This window comes from Odocoileus virginianus, chromosome 29 (genome assembly GCF_023699985.2).
Source record: "Odocoileus virginianus isolate 20LAN1187 ecotype Illinois chromosome 29, Ovbor_1.2, whole genome shotgun sequence".
NCBI classification, from domain to species: Eukaryota; Metazoa; Chordata; class Mammalia; order Artiodactyla; family Cervidae; genus Odocoileus; species Odocoileus virginianus.
In genome coordinates this window covers 29,663,698-29,680,511 of record NC_069702.1, presented here as the reverse complement: position 1 = coordinate 29,680,511, position 16,814 = coordinate 29,663,698, and the positions used below count along the sequence as shown (strand labels likewise).

The following is a 16,814-nucleotide window of genomic DNA, read 5'->3' as shown; positions in this document are numbered from 1 at the left end:
TGAAAAGACGCTGGGATTCTTGGCCTCCAGAGGAGACAAATTCAATCCAGGGCCAGAGACGAGGCTGGATCACTCAGAGCTTTTGAGTAATAAAGTTTTATTAAAGTATAAAGGAGCTAGAGAAAGCTTCTGACATAGGCATCAGAAGGGGGCAGAAAGAGTACCCCCCTGCTAGTCTTCAGCTGGATGTTATATAGTCACTAGCAGTCTGTTAATGAAAAGAAAGGAATGTCCTAAAACTCAGAATGGCACCAGATAATTCATCTCAAGCCATAGAACGATTGACTTGAATCTTGTAGAAGGGCAGATTACCACACAAATAGTTTCGTTTACATAGATTAGGGGAACAATATCTGAGTATAACATACAAGTATGTCAAGTAGGTTCTGAGCCATTTGGCGGAACTTGAAGACAGAGTCTAGGGTACATTAACATAGCTTAAGACAAACATTTCCATAAGAAAAAATGTATTGGTTAACTCAAGGTTTGAGAATAGTTAGCTTCAGGTGAAACCAGGTGTCATGGCAACACAGCATTTTAAGAGAAACCTCCTTTTAAATTTGTATAGAGAAGGAAAAAAAATATCATCAGTTTGTTTCCTCCTGCCACTTAAGAGAGATAAAAATGTCTGGCACTTGCAGCCTATTTCCTCCAATTGGAGACTCCTGGCCTTCCTGCCTGTTACCCTCTCACTACAACTGATGTTTTAACCACAAATGGCCATGGTGACAGCTGGAATTTGAACTCTGCTTAAACGTCTCCTAGTAAACTGATTCCCTGATGGCTCAGATGGTAAAGAATCTGCCTGCAATGCAGGAAACCCGGGTTCAATCCTTGGGTCAAGAAGATCCCCTGGAAAAGGGAATGGCAACCTACTCCAGTATTACTGCATGGAGAATTCCATGTGCAGAGAAGCCTGGAGGGCTATAGTCCATGGCATCACAAAGAGCTGGATATGACTGAGCAACTAACACTTTTACTTTCACAATAAGTTGATACAACTTGCAAACTCACTGTCTTTTTATCAAGAATTCTGATTCTTTTGAGTTATGATAGTATAAAAATTATAGAAACATGAAAAACTACAGAGATGTAAATTTTAGAGTAAGTTAAGATATGAGAACATTCCAATAACTTCTCAAGACTTTCTGAATAAAATCTGTAGCCTTTGGTTTAAAAGTCTCTACTAATTGGCTCTATCCAACAGAAGGCCTCCACACTCTCCTTCAAATCACTATAATGCATTAGTTTTGCAGTAACTTAACTTAGCCTAAGCCTTTTTTATTGTTGTATATTGCAACCCTATGAACTGTACCCACCATGCTCTCTGTCCATGGGATTTTCCAGGCAAGAATACTGGAGTGGGTTGCCATTGCCTTCTCCAGGGGATCTTCCCAACCCAGGGATCGAACCTACATCTCCTGCATCTCCAGCATTGCAGGCAGATTCTTTACTGTTGAGCCACAGAGGAAGTGGTATAGTAATGGGACTTTGAAATGGAGACAGAACAATCTTTTATTGGTATTTTGGCAGCTTTTGCAGGCATAAAAATTCACAACGATTGAAGCTGCTATTGATATACAGTGAAAAGGGTCAGTGCAATATATGGGAAATGTCCAAACAAGAAAAATTTGATTCACATCCTGCATGCCTTTCAAATGTTCACCATATTTTCATGGAGGCAATTAAAACAATTTGCTTATCCAAGCCTAGGATCCAGCTCTTTATGTATATTAATGAAAAAATTGAAAGTGTTAGCTGTTCAGACCTGTCCAGCTCTTTGCGACTGCATGGACTATAGCCCACCAGGCTCCTCTGCCCATGGAATTCTCCAGGCAAGAATACTGGAGTGGGTTGCCATGCCCTTCTGCAGGGGATCTTCCCAACTCAAGGATCAAAAGCACATGTCCTGCATTGCAGGTGAATTCTTTACCATCGGAATCACCAGGGAAGCCCTTGTATGTTAATACATACAGAATATGTTAGGCTTTCACCTTCCTTTTCATTACAGAAAGAGTATACTGTGCTTTTGCTCAAACTTTTCCAAGAGTTGTTAACCATTGGGAAAAATCAAGTTCCTAAGGGCAAGCACCATTCCTGGCCTTTGAGCTAATGGCCCACACTTGTACCATCTGCATTTGTAGTTGATACTTGCCAGTATTTTAAAGTGAAGATTTGAGATACCATTAATGTTAATTGAAATACAAGAAATACACAGACACCACCACATTTTATTAATAACTCTATTATTCAAATGGGCATAACAGATTCTTATTATGTATATTATGAAAATTAAAACTTGAAATTTCTTTAAATTGCTAATCTATGCCTCCACACGTGGTTTTAAGACAGAATTTGTGTATTGAACTATTCTGTCTTTTCTCTGTCCCATGCAATGCAGGGAATTATTTTGACACACACTTGTAAATAAGGAAAGGGAAAGTGTTAGTCCCTCAGTCGTGTCCAACTCTTTGTGACCCCATGGACTGTAGCCCGCCAGGTTCCTCTGTCCATTGGATTCTCCAGGCAAGAATATTGGACTGGGTTCCCATACCTTTCTCCAGGGAATCTTCCCAACCCAGGATTGGAACCTGGGTCCACTGCACTGCAGTCAGATTCTTTACCATCTGAACTACCGTCCTTCTTTTCAACATTATTCCCCAGAGATCTGACACAAAACTTTGCTATTATCCCCTGAATTGCTCTTTCTTTTTTCAATAGGTCTCCAATTTCCTGTTGACTATCAAAGCATATGGTCTCTGTGGTCCCTTAGTAAATTCAAGACCGAATGTATGCCTCCATATTCGGTTTTAAGACAGACTTTGTTTATTGAACTATTCTGTCTCACCTCTGTCCTATGCAGCGCAGGGAATTATTTGACACACACTTGTAAATAAGGTACAGCTCATTTGCAAGAAAATCATACTTCCTCATTTTCTCACTTCAACAATCTGTAATTTGTCTTGACTTGTTTTCCCTACTGCAATTAAGGTTACTTCCCTCTTTCTCTTATCATATATAGGCCGGTCCAGTCTGTCATCACTTATCCTAAAACTAGTTTTTATTCTAGTGTCTACTGTACCTCTGCTCTTTCATTTTCCTCTACATCTTGCTCAGCATGGCTTTTAATTTTGTTTCTTCTAAATTCATCATCATGACGAGTAGGTACAAACATCTGACTACTTCATTTTGGCTTATTCTGTAGTCATACTCAAGCGTTATATATTGAAATGCACACTGCTTATTACACTTTTCCTTCTCCTTTAAATTACAGTAAGGATATTATATGTATGAATACTTAATGTGATTTAGTCTTTAAACTATGTGTTCATGCAGGTTACAGAAAGAATTTAATTTCAGGAAATGAAATATTTATTTAAGAAGAGGCCTTCAGGTCTGAGGAAGATAAAAAATGGACACTATTTGCCAACTCCACCCTCAGACACCTTGTTCCTCCTCTCTGCCCTGTGGCTCTATCTGTTTTGCAAGACTCATTCAGGGAGTTTTGCAACTAGATTCTTTTTTATATATGTTTATTTATTTGGCTGCACTGGGTCTTAGTTGCAGCGCTCGGGATCTTTGATCTTCATTGCAGCATGCGGAACATTTGGTTGAGCCATGTGGGACCTAGTTCCCTGATCAGGAATCGAACCCAGGCCCCTTGCACTGGGAGCTTGGATTCTTAGCCACTGGACCAACAGGGAAGTCCCATAATTAGATTTTTGAAACTGCTCCTGTCTCTGAAGGCCTCTTCTGTGTTGGGTGGCTCTTATTTATTTACTATAAGTAGTTGAAATTTAATCTCCAACTGCCTAGAACTACCACTGCTAATCTTAAATGTGTGTGCATTATTGCCTCACCAAATGGAATGCAAGCTTGTAGAAAACAAAATCATTTACCAGACTATATCTTCTAACACTAAACTTTGCACAAAGTTAAAATTCAGTAAATTCTGGCTGAGTCAATAAACCAACTTCTAAACGTTATTTGATAGCATAGTTCTCAGCACATCTCACTTGTCAGACCAAACTTTTAATTAGTTCTTTACATGTCTGACTCTCTCACAATTGTTGGAGAGGAAAGGGACTATGATTACTCACCCTTGTAACCTCAGAATCAGAATCCACTGACTAGTTCATAGAAGTTGCCCTGTGAGTGTTTATGAATGACCAGATGGATGCATGTAATTAAATTCATGAGGAGGATTCTGATGTAACTATAGATTAACTAGAAGCAATTTAATAGGAATGAGTGTAATTAAAGTCACTACAACAGAGAAAATCCTGGAATGGAGGTCCCAGAATTCTATCTTCACATTGACATTACCATTTTGCAGTGAGTTCAGGTGTCATTTTCAGTTCTTTTTCCTGCAGAAGTTTTCTTACAAGGTAATTATTAAAAGAGATCTGAAAGAAAATAGAGGTTAAAAAAAATATGAAGCCCATCTCAATGTTAGAAAGCCTTTATCCCCCTTGAAAAGTAGGAGGAATTACATTCTGTAGACTTCTTGTAAGACTAAATTTCATAGACTTGGAAATAATTCTAAATGTCTAACCAAGTTTATTTTAGTTCACTTTACCACACATCCATTACCACAGAATCAGCATGCCCTATATTTTAAATGTATGGAATGTATCATTCTGTTTTCATAATAAAAGAATTCACATTCATTGTAGAAATATTGAAAAGACCGATATTTTCAAAATTTAAATCGTCCATTTTCCTAACAAAAATGATCAGTCTTTCTGTGTATTTCCTTTCAGTCTTTTCCCTATGTATCTATGTGTCTACAGTTCGACAGAATTAGGATCATAGCATATTAAAAAGCAGAGACATTACCATGCCAACAAAGGTCCGTCTGGTCAAGGCTATGGTTTTTCCAGTGGTCATGTATGGATGTGAGAGTTGGACTGTGAGGAAAGCTGAGTGCTGAAAAATTGATGCTTTTGAACTGTGGTGTTGGAGAAGACTCTTGAGAGTCCCTTGGACTGCAAGGAGATCCAACCAGTCCACCCTAAAGCAGATCAGTCCTGGGTGTTCATTAGAAGGACTGATGCTGAAGCTGAAACTCCAGTACTTTGGCCACTTCATGTGAAGAGCTGACTCATTGGAAAAGACCCTGATGCTGGGAGCAGAGCAGAGCTCTGCTGCTTGTTATAAATTAATGTTTTAAAGTCTGGTTTTAACTTTAATATTGCCATTCAGTCAAGAAACTTATACTAAATAGGCCGAGAAAGGTATCTGACAGTCATAACCCCTTCTGGGAGTTTCAAAATGCCTGCCAAACCCACATCTCCTTCTAGAAATTTCTTTCATCATGCTTTACAACTTTTACTCTACCTCCCTGGATTCAACTGATTAGGTAAGGGACGGGTACTTTTACTGGCCAACAGTCTATGAGATGCCCTGACTCAAAGTTCCGCCCAGTTCAGATCTCCTATATGGAATGATGACTAGTTAAATCAGTCAGGTCCTTTCTCTTAGGAAATTTAAACTGGAGACATAGGAAGAGGCAATTAGTGAATCTAGTTAGCTGGCTCCTACAAAGCAGCACAGAGAACAGTTGTGTCTCTGTAAGAAGTCACAGCTAACAGAAGAGAAAGCTGCAGTGCCTGCTGAGTTATGAAGCTGCTGACAGACACCAGAGGAATTACAAGATGTCGGATGACATCCCATCTCCAAGAGGCCTGAAAATGCATCTGTTCCTATTTTGCTTCCATGTATAAAGAAGCATAATTTGTTCTTACAACTTAGAGCAAGCCGCATTACATTGTAAGCTTAACAAGAGAGTGGAAAGTCAATTTAGCCAAAGTTACCCTGCATGTGGTGAAAAGTACTTAAGATTTAGAGCAGGCATCAATAGCCAAAATACCTTCCCAAGCAAGACAGGTAACATACATGAGTGAAACCAGACGTGCCTTCCCTGTTAAAGGAAACAACTGCACTTTAACAATTGGTCATGGTTACCACTCAGAAAGACAGTTTGCTAGAACTTAAGTTTTAAATGGCATAATGCATGTTAAGTGTTTACTATATGCACAGAATATTAATATTCATTATTATTGTTGTATCATTTATAATAATTGTTAGCAGTTATTTATAAGATACATATATATGACATATTTATAGAATATATATATCTATAGGTTGTATACTGTCACCCTGCTTATTTAACTTATATGCAGAGTATACCACATGAAATGCCAGGCTGGATGAATCACAAGTGGGAATCAAGACTGCTGGAAGAAATATAAATAAGCTCAGATATATAGACGATACCACTCTAATGGCAGAAAGCAAAGAGGAACTAAAGAGCCTCTTGAAAGGGTGAAAGAGGAGAGTAAAAAAGCTGGTTTGAAACTCAACATTCAAAAAACCAAGATTGTGACATCTGGTCCCATCACATCGTGGCAAATAGATGGGGAAAAACTGGAAACAGTAACATATTTTGTTTTATTGGGCTTCAACATTACTGTGGATGGTGACTGCAGCCATGAAATTAAAATACACTTGCTCCTTGGAAAGAAAGCTATGACAAACCTAGACAGCATTTTAAAAAGCAGAGATACCAGTTTGCTGACAAAGGTCCATATGATCAAAGCTGTGGTTGTTACAGTAGTCATGTATGGATGTGAGAATTGAACCATAAGGAAGACTAAGTGCCAAAGAATTGATGTTTTTGAGCTGTGGCGTTAGAGAAGACTCTTGAGAGTCCTTTGGACAGCCAGGAGACCAAACCAGTCAATCCTAAAGGAAATCAATCCTGAATACTCATTGGAAGGACTGATACTGAAGCTGAAACTCCAGTACTTTGACCACCTGATGGGAAGAGCTGACTCATTGGAAGAGACCTTGATGCTAGGAAAGATTGAGAGCAGAAGGAAAAAGTGGTTGCAGAGGATGAGATGGTTGGAGAGCATCAAACTGACTGGACATGAGTTTGAGCAAACTCCAGGAGACAGTGAAGGACAGGAAAGCCTGGCGTGATGCAGTCCATAGGGTTGCAGAGTCAGACACAACTTAGCAACTGAACAACAATCTATAGGAGTCATCTGAAGAAATGAAACTGCTTGGAAAATTTACATTTTCTAATTATTTAATATATAGTTATATTTAAAGATTTTTATCATATTCTTTAAAATGCTTCTCCAGTTTTTAATTGGTCTCTTAAATGAATCATGAAAACCCTAAAATTTAAAGTATGCTGAGTGTACTGGTTTACTTTCTGTTGATTCATTTCTTTGGTTTTTGGAGGAAATACAGTCTACCATTTCTTGTTTTTTCTAGCCTATATTTTCCCTGGTAATTACCTCCATAGACACCTTTCAGACACTACCTATCAGGCAGAAATGTGGATTGAAAATAATGTGATTTTTTTCCCAAATGGTTTTAGGCCTTTAATCAGAGACTGCCAGTTCTGTCCAGATCTTCCAAAATAAATCCATAAATTTTTCTTGCCTTTGAATACAAGTGATGAAATTTAGCCTAGAAATGAGCTAGGCTCATAGTATCTCAAAAGGAGATACCATCTAAAAAAGTAGCAAGGTGACACAACATAGACACTTTGCAGAACACTCACACCATAACTTACAACTCTGGGCTTTAGGTAGGAATTTCTTTGTTTTGGATTTTTTTTTTGATGTGCAAGATCCCATAACTAAAATTAAAGTAATTGAGTTGAATGTGTCTAGGCTTCCTTCTGTTTTAACAACTATTATGAATTAATATTATGAAATAATATTATTAATTAATAGACAACATAGTCAAAGCACTTCAAAGTCTCAAAGTAAATAATGTTGATTAATATAATCCATCCAGATTTAGTTTCCTACTGAAGGTCAGTGTGACGTAAACAGCATGTATGTAAATAGCTCATACAACTGAGTATCAAAATAACAAATAACTCAATCAAAAAAGAGCCAGAAGACCTGGAATAAGAAGACATACAAATGGCTAACAGGCACACAAAAATATACTCAACATCTCTAATTATCAGAGAAATGCAAATCAAAACAACAATAAGATATCACCTCATACCTGTCAGAATAGCCATCATTAAAAATTCTTATAAATAACAAAGGTTGGAGAGGATCTGAAAAAAGGGTAACCTTTATACACTTTTGGTAAGGATATAAATTAGTACAACCACTATGTAAAACAGTATGGAAGTTCCTCAAAAAACTAAAAATAGAGCTATTATATGATCCAACAATTCCACTGCTGGATATATATCTGGAAAAAAATGAAAAACACTACTTTGAAAAGATACATGCACCCCAATGTTCATAGAAGTACTATTTACAACAGACAAATAGATAAAATATAGTGTGTGCACATGTGTGTGTGCGTGCGTGAGTGCTTGTGTGTGTGTGTTTGCGTGTGTGCGCACGCACGTGTGTGTGTGTGTGTGTGTGTGTGTGTGTGTGTAGTGGAATGAGTTTCTCAGGTGGTGCTAGTGGTAAAGAACCCACCTGCCAATGCAGCAGACATAAAAGATGTGGGTTCAATCCCTGGGTGGGGAAGACCCCTTGGAGGAGGGCATAGCAACCCACTCCAGTATGCTTGCCTAGAGAATTCCATGGACAGAGGAGCTTGGCGAACTGCAGTCCCTGGAGTCGCAAAATGTCAGACATGACTGAAGTGACTTAGCACACATGCATGCATAGAGTGGAATATTTCTCAGCCATAAAAAAATAAGATTCTGCCATCTGCAGCAATGTGGATGGGCCTAGAGAATGTTATGATAAGTGAAATTAGTCAGAGAAGGACAAGTATTGTAGGATATCACTTTTATGTAGAATCTAAAAAAATAATAGAAATGAATGTATACACAAAGCAGAAACAGACTCACAGACATAGAAGACAAGCTAGTGGTTACCAAAGGGGGAAGGGAAAGGCAGGGCAGATTAAGAGTATGGGATTAAGAGATACAAACTACTACACATAAAATAGATAAACAAGGATATAGTGTAAAGAACAAAGTATAACCATTAGCTTGTAAGAACTTTTAATGGAGCATAATCTATAAAAAATACTGAATAACAATACTGAATACCTAAAACTAATACAATATCACAAATCAAACATACAAACTAAAAAAAAAAACAGAAAAAACAGCATGTACAGATTCTGGAATCATACTGATCTGTATTCAAATGTAATATGCTTATCAGATCTATATCTTTGACAAGCTCCTTAACCTCTCAAAGCCTGTGTTATCATCTCTAAAGATGGGGATAATAAGGCTTACTTGATAAAGCTGGTATGAGGATTCCATGAAACAACATAGAAAAAGAGTCTGTCCGTTGTCTATTATTTAGAAGATATTTAATAAATGTTACTTTCTTTTCTCTATCTTATCTTACTCCAGCACAACGTGAGGATCAATCCAGTTTCACATATATCAGAAAATATGAGAGATGACTTGAATGTCCTTAGACAAGATACAGGAGGTGAAGGATCTTGCCCTACACCTTGAGTAAGGACAGATCTGTGCTGCCCCTTCATCACAGATAGATCTGCCTGGAATGGCAAGAGTGAGAGATACAGTATTCATTTATTTATTCAACATGTCATTTATTCAACAAATATTGAACCCTGTTAGCTTGGGCTACACAGACTAGACTGGAAGTTTGATTCTACAATTTGCCTGTATGGTGTTGAGCAAGTTGCAAAAGCTCCTTCCTGCTTATTTTCATATCTTAAGTTATTGTTTAGTCACTAAGTCGTGTCCAACTCTTTTACAGTCCCATACACTGTAGCCCACCAGGTGCCTCTGTCCATGGGATTTTCCAGGCAAGAATACTGGAGTGAGTTGCCATTTTCCTTCTCCAGAGGATCTTCCAGACCCAGGGATCAAACTCATATCTCCTGCGTTGTAGGTGGATTCTTTACTAGCTGAGCCACCTGGGAAGCCCATCTTAAAAGTGTGGATCATAATAATACTTGTCTCCTGGGGTTCTTATGAGAAATAAATGCAATAATAAAGGGCAAGAACCATGAGCAGGATAAAAGTAGACCCTAATAGATATCGTTCCCTTTCCCTCCATTCTGTGCTAGATTTTATTATATTCTGAAAAGCACAGCACAACCAGACCAGAGTTAAACACATCTTGCTGGTTTAAAGAGCAAATACATATGCTTCATCATGTGTACTTCCTCTGTTATTTTTGCTTAGTTCTGTACCTCTCTGCACTTCTGTATTTCAACCAGAAATGCTGAGACAGCAGAAGGAAAGTGATAGGATCTCCCTCTTGTCTGAATGAGAAATCCTGGCTGCTTTCTTACATTTGCAGTCCAGTTGGTTTAGAGTCCTGCATTTTTACATAAAACCAAATATTACCTTGCTCTATCTAAAATTCAGTATAATCCTCCAAACCCTTCATCCCTGGACTCTCGTGGTCAGGAAAATATTTATTTTTTTAATGATGTGTCATTAAATGTGACACTGTGAAATGCAGTGTCTCAGAGTCACAGTATAATCCATGTCTGTCTAGAAATAGTTGAAATTTACTTCTCTATGATAAAATTATACTTGAAAGAAGTAATCATGAGAAACATAAGTCTTCATATATATTATGTAACAGATAGTGCCCCTTTTGTAGGGGTTATCAGAGAATGAGCTATCCCACGTAAGTGAATTTCAGATAAATGAAGTTTACAGAGACCCACTTCCTATTCCACTCACCCCAGCTTACTTAAAATGAGTTCTAGAAAGCAGAGAAGAAAATGCCAAAGGGGCCAAAGTCTACATTATGAATTCAGAGCAGTTTAGATAGCCTGACTAGAGAAGATTAGGAAAAAGAAGCCACATCCTGGCCCAAGGCAGAAAATGCTGCCAGATCCCCTCCCCACTTCCCGATCCTGCCTGGGGCAGACACTGCAGGACCGTGAGGTATGGTCTCTGGCAGGAGGGGTAGAGCTATGGATGTCAAGCTGCTGAGGTGTGGACAGAGAAGCTTTGAAATTAGAAGTATCCTGAGTTGAGGTTTTGTGTGGCTTTTCAGTCTTAGTTAATTGATCTAAAACTGAAAGATTCGAAGGAATTTGTTTTTAGGAGTCTTTAGGGTTACCAAGGAGATTCCCTGGTGGCTCAGAAGGTAAAGAATCTGCCTGCAGTGCAAGAGTTTGATTCCTGGGTTGGGAAGATCCCTTGGAGAAGGGAATGGCAACTCACTCCAGTATTTTGCCTGGAGAATCCCATGGACAGAGGAGCCTAGAGGACTACGGTCCATGGGGTCACAAAGAATCCGACACAACTGAGCGACGAACACTTACATACACACACAGGCTTACCGAGAGCTTTGTGGGCATCAATAGGCAACTGGAGGGGCCTTCCCAGTGGCTCAGTGGTAAAGAACCTGCCTGCAATGCAGGAGATGCAGATTTGATTCCTGGGTTAGGAAGATCCCCTGGAGAATGGCTGCCCACTCCAGTATTCTTGCCTGAAGAATCCCATGGACAGAGGAGCCTGGCGGGCTACAATTGATGGAGTTGCAAGGAGTCCAACACAACTGAAGCGACTGAGCCGGCACACATGCAGGCATAGGCAGTTGGAATGTGTCAAGAAGACTCAGAAAAAGAATTCTTAATGCGGCTTGCTCCGGGTTCTACTTTTTTAAAAGGGGGAAGCAAAAAGAGTCTCTACACTGCATCTCCAAGGAAGAATAGGAGATTCTAATTCTGGACAACCAGAGCTATCTGAATTTAGAGAGATTTGCTTGTGCTCACCCTAGACACTGATGAGGTAAGGAATTCCAACACATTTCAATATTTTAGATGCAAAACATTTGGAATTTTACCTCTCTGCTTCCTAGATTAAAAGATAAAAACATAATCTAATCTGATTTTAATGACACAATGACCATTTAAAACTCCATTTCCTATATAACTCAGGAAATTCAACTGGAGCTCTGTAACAACCCAGAGGGGTGGGAAAGGGTGGGAGGTGGGAAAGAGGTTTAATAAAAAGGGGACCTATGTACACCTATGACTAATTCATGTTGATGGATGGCAGAAATCAAACCAATATTTTAAAGCAATTGTCCTTCAATTAAAAATAAGTACTTTTGTTTTTAAACTCCCATTTATATTTTAAGAAGGGCTTCTAAGGCAATGAGACACAGATTTGTTATCAAGCATCCTCAGCCTGTTTTTAAGTTTTTGCTTTTTTTTTTATCTTTGTTCTTAGTCTCAGCTTTTATTTCTGGTAATTAAATGTTTCTACATTTAGAAATTTCTCCTTCCCTTTTTATTTTCTTATGATCTGAAAATAATAAACTAATGACATTTATTTATTTTGTTCTCAAGAACAAAAAGAAACTAAGAAAAAATTTTCTTATAAGCACATAGGCTTTAGGGCTATGTGCTCTCTAGTTTGGTGGGCTTTGAGACTTTTTTTGCTTACTTCTAAGTGCTTGAATGTTCCAGATAGCTGCATCTAAAGATAAATAACCCTTGAATTAAATGCACTAGATAAATATTCTCCACCCTTGCTTGATTCCTTCTCACCCCTACATTCACTCTAGCAATAACTCCTATCAGATTTACCTTGAAAATGACTTAGAGTCCAGCCATGTTTCACCACTTCCACTGCTACTATTGCAGCCTAAACCATCATCTTCTCTCACCTGGATTACTGCAATCTCTCCCAACCTATACTATGCTTCTGCCTTGGTTCCCCTCAGGCTGTGGAACCCAGCCAGAATGTGTGTATGTGTGTTAGTTGCTCGGTTGTGTCTGACTCTTTGTGACCCCATGGACTGTGGCCCACTAGGCTCTACTGTCTATGAAATTCTCCAGGCAAGAATACTGGAGTGGGTAACCATACTCTTCTCCCGGGGATCTTCCAGACCCAGGGGTTGAACCTCGGTCTCCCACATTGCAGGCAGATTCTTTACAGTCTGGACCACCAGGTCCAGCCAGAATTGCCCCATAAAAATGCCATGTATGGTTTCTTCAACTATTTTGTAGCATTTTTTTAAGAACAGGAGCTTGACATTTCCTCTGAAATCAGGAACAAGACGAGGGTGCCCACTCTCACCACTACTACTCAACATAGTTTTGGAAGTCCTAGCCACAGCAATCAGAGAAGAAAAATAAATAAAAAGGATCCAGACTGGAAAAGAAGTAAAACTCTCACTGCAGATGACATAATCCTCTACATAGAAAACCCTAAAGACACCACAGAAAATTACTAGTGCTAATCAATGAATATAGTAAAGTCACAGGATATAAAATTAATACACAGAAATCCCTTTCATTTCTATACACTAACAATGAAACAAACAGAAAGAGAAATTAAGGAAACAATCCCGTTCACCATTGCAATGAAAAGAATAAAATACTTAGGAATAAAGTTACCTAGAGAAACAAAGGATCTATATATATAAAACTATAAAACAATGATGAAAGAAATCAAAGATGATACAAATAGATGGAGAAACCATGTTCATGAATTGAAAGAATCAGTATAGTGAATATACTACCCAAACAATCTATAAATTCAATGCAATCCCTATCAAGTTACCAATGGTATTTTTCACAGAACTAGAAAAAATAATTTCATAATTAGTATGGAAGCACAAAAACCTTGACTAGCCAAAGCAATCTTGAGAAAGAAGAATGGAATAGGAGGAATCAACTTTCCTGACTCCGGACTATACACAAAGCTACAATCATCAAGACAGTATGGTAGTGGCACAAAGACAAAAATATAGATCAATGGAACAAAATAGAAAGTCCAGAGATAAATCCACGCACCTATGGACAACTTATCTTTGACAAAGGAGGCAAAAATATACAATAAAGTAAAAACAGTCTCTTTAACAAGTGGTGCTGGGAAAACAGGTCAACCACATGTAAAAGAATGAAACTAGAACACTTTCTAACACCATGCAAAAAAGTAAACTCAAACTGGATTAAAGATCTAAACGTAAGACCAGAAACTATAAAACTTTTAGAGGAACACACAGGCAGAACACTCTCTGACATAAATCACAGCAGGATCCTCTATGACCCACCTCCCAAAGTAATGGAAATAAAAACAAAAATAAACAAACGGGACCTAATTAAACTTAAAAGCTTTTGTACAACAAAGGAATCTATAAGCAAGGTGAAAAGGCAGTCTTCAGAATGGGAGAAAATAACAGCAAACAACTGACAAAGAATTAATCTACAAAATATACAAGCAGCTCATGTAGCTCAATACCAGAAAAACAAACAACCCAATTAAAAAGCGGGCAAAAGAACTAAACAGACATTTCTCCAAAGAAGACATACAGATGACTAATAAACACATGCAAAGACGCTCAACATCACTCATTATTAGAGAAATGCAAATCAAAACCACAATGAGGTATCATCTCATGCTGGTCAGAATAGCCATCATCCACAAGTCTACAAACAATAAATTCCAGAGAGGGTATGGGGGAAAAGGAACCCTCTCAAACTGTCTGTGGGAATGCAAACTGGTAGAGCCATTATGGAGAACAGTGTGGAGATTCCTTAAAAAACTGGGAATAGATCTGCCATATGACCCAGCTATCCCACTGCTGGGCACACACGCTGATGAAACCAGAATTGAAAGAGACACGTGTACCCCAGTGTTCACTGCAGCACTGGCTACAACAGCTAGGACAAGGAAGCAACTTAGATGTCCATTGGCAGACAAATGGATAAGGAAGTTGTGGTACATATACACAATGGAATATTACTCAGCTATAAAAAAGGAATGCATTTGGGTCCATTCTGATGAGGTGGATGAAACTGGAGCCTATTATACAGAGTGAAGTAAGTCAGGAGAAATATGAATACTGTACGTTAATGCAGATATATGGACTTTAGAAAGATGGTAATGAGGGTCCTATGTGCAAGGCAGCAAAGAGACACAGATATAAGGAACAGACTTTGGACTCTGTGGGAGAAGGCGAGGGTGAGAGGATTTGAGAGAATAGCATTGAAACATGTATATTACCATATGAAAAACAGATGACCAGTGCAAGTCTGATGCATGAAGCAGGGCACTCAAAGCCAGAGCTCTGGGACAACCCAGAAGGATGGGGTAGGGAAGGAGATGGGAGGAAGGTTCAGGCTGGGGGACACATGTACACCCACAGCTGATTCATGTCATTGTATAACAAAAATCACTGCAATATTGTAAGATAATTATCCTCCAATTAAAATTAATTAGTTAATTTTTAAAAAAAGAACCAGAGCTTGAGCATCTCTCTCTGTTCATAGTGAGCCTCTATTAAATGCTCTTTAACAAGCTCAGCAGTTAAGCAACTAGCACCAAGATATGTTTCCTGCCTTGCTTTCCAGTTATCCACACCAGAGCCTTCTCCTGAGCAGAGTAAAAACAAATACCATTTCTACTGTAAAATTAAATCATGTTATCATGTAAGGTCAATGAATGAAGACCTGAAGTCATTCTGTATTGGCTAGTGATCAACTCATTTTTCCGAAAGTCCTTCTGAAGCGGGCTTATAATGGATATGAACTGGCAGATAATAATCCAGAAAAGATACAAATGAAACATTGTTTTTAACATACAAAGCGAGTGGGTATGTTACTTGGCAATTTGCCAACAACTACTGTACCCGTTATACATGTTTCTGTTATAAATTCCTTTGTTTGTAAAGGACTAATGACAAATTTGTTCATTGTCAGAGTTTTCAAGTATGGGACTTTGGAATCCACCATGTAAAGAAAGAGGGGCAGAAAATGAGTTCAACCTGATTTCAATAAGTATATATGAAGCATACTCTGAAAAATTCCTATGAAATATAAAGCTTTTACATGGAAGGGATTTTAACATATATTTTTAAATGTCTATCAAAAAGTTTACATTAAACATGGAAAGAGATTAATGTATATGTTATATAAAATGCTTTATAATATGTGCTCATGATATATACACACATTGATAAGAATAATGAGCAAAAACATGAACAATTTATAAAATTAGAAATATAGTTAGAACATAAATATGTGAGGAAAATATTTTGCCTTGATAAATCAAAAAAGTATAAATGAAAACAACAAGTTATCATCATAAGAAAAAAGCACATTGTAAAGATGTATGGTGACAGGTGTTAACTAGGCTTATTGCAGTGATTACTTCACAGTATAAACAAATACTGAACCATTATGTTGTATACCTGGAACCAATATATGTCAATTACACACACAAAAATTATACCTCAAAAAAACCAAAATAATGAAATATTGTATTATGTGTATTAAATTTTGGAAAAAATTAATTAGAACAAATTCTTCTGAGCCACCAGGGAAGCCACATAAATTATTAGTAACATATAAACTTGGATAACTCAGCAATACTTATCAAGAGCCATAAACATATGCATACTTTCAGGTAGAAATCCTATTCATGGTAAATTATACTAAGAAAATAATTTAAAATATAAATTTTAAAAATCTTTACTAATTAAAATATTTATGATAAAACAATCAAAAGTCAAAAAGTAGGAGTCTTAAGCATCAATTTGAGAAGCTACCACCCCAGCAACTTAAAATACAGTATTTATCCCTTCAGTTCAGTTCAGTCACTCATTGTGTCCGACTCTTTTGTGACTGCGGCACACCAGGCTTCTCTGTCCATGGGATTCTCCAGGCCAGAATACTGGAGTAGGTAGCCTTTCCCTTCTCCAGGGGATCTTCCCAACCCAGGGATTAAATTCAGGTCTCCCACATTACAGGTGGATTCTTTACTATCTGAGCTACCAGGGAAGCCCAATGTATCAACAGATAACCCTAAAATTTATTAGGTATCCCCCAATTTTATTATCTATATT

The 16,814-nt window shown here is 37.9% G+C and overlaps 1 long non-coding RNA gene across 1 annotated transcript in view; it reads right to left on the bottom strand.

The window, feature by feature from the left end:
• Positions 1-16,814, bottom strand: part of LOC110124831 (uncharacterized) — a 73,365-nt gene that overhangs the window by 37,332 nt on the left and 19,219 nt on the right. Inside the window, exon 2 of the long non-coding RNA XR_002309892.2 lies at positions 4,327-4,406. This is a non-coding gene — a long non-coding RNA (uncharacterized lncRNA). The remainder of the gene's footprint in view (positions 1-4,326; positions 4,407-16,814) is intronic.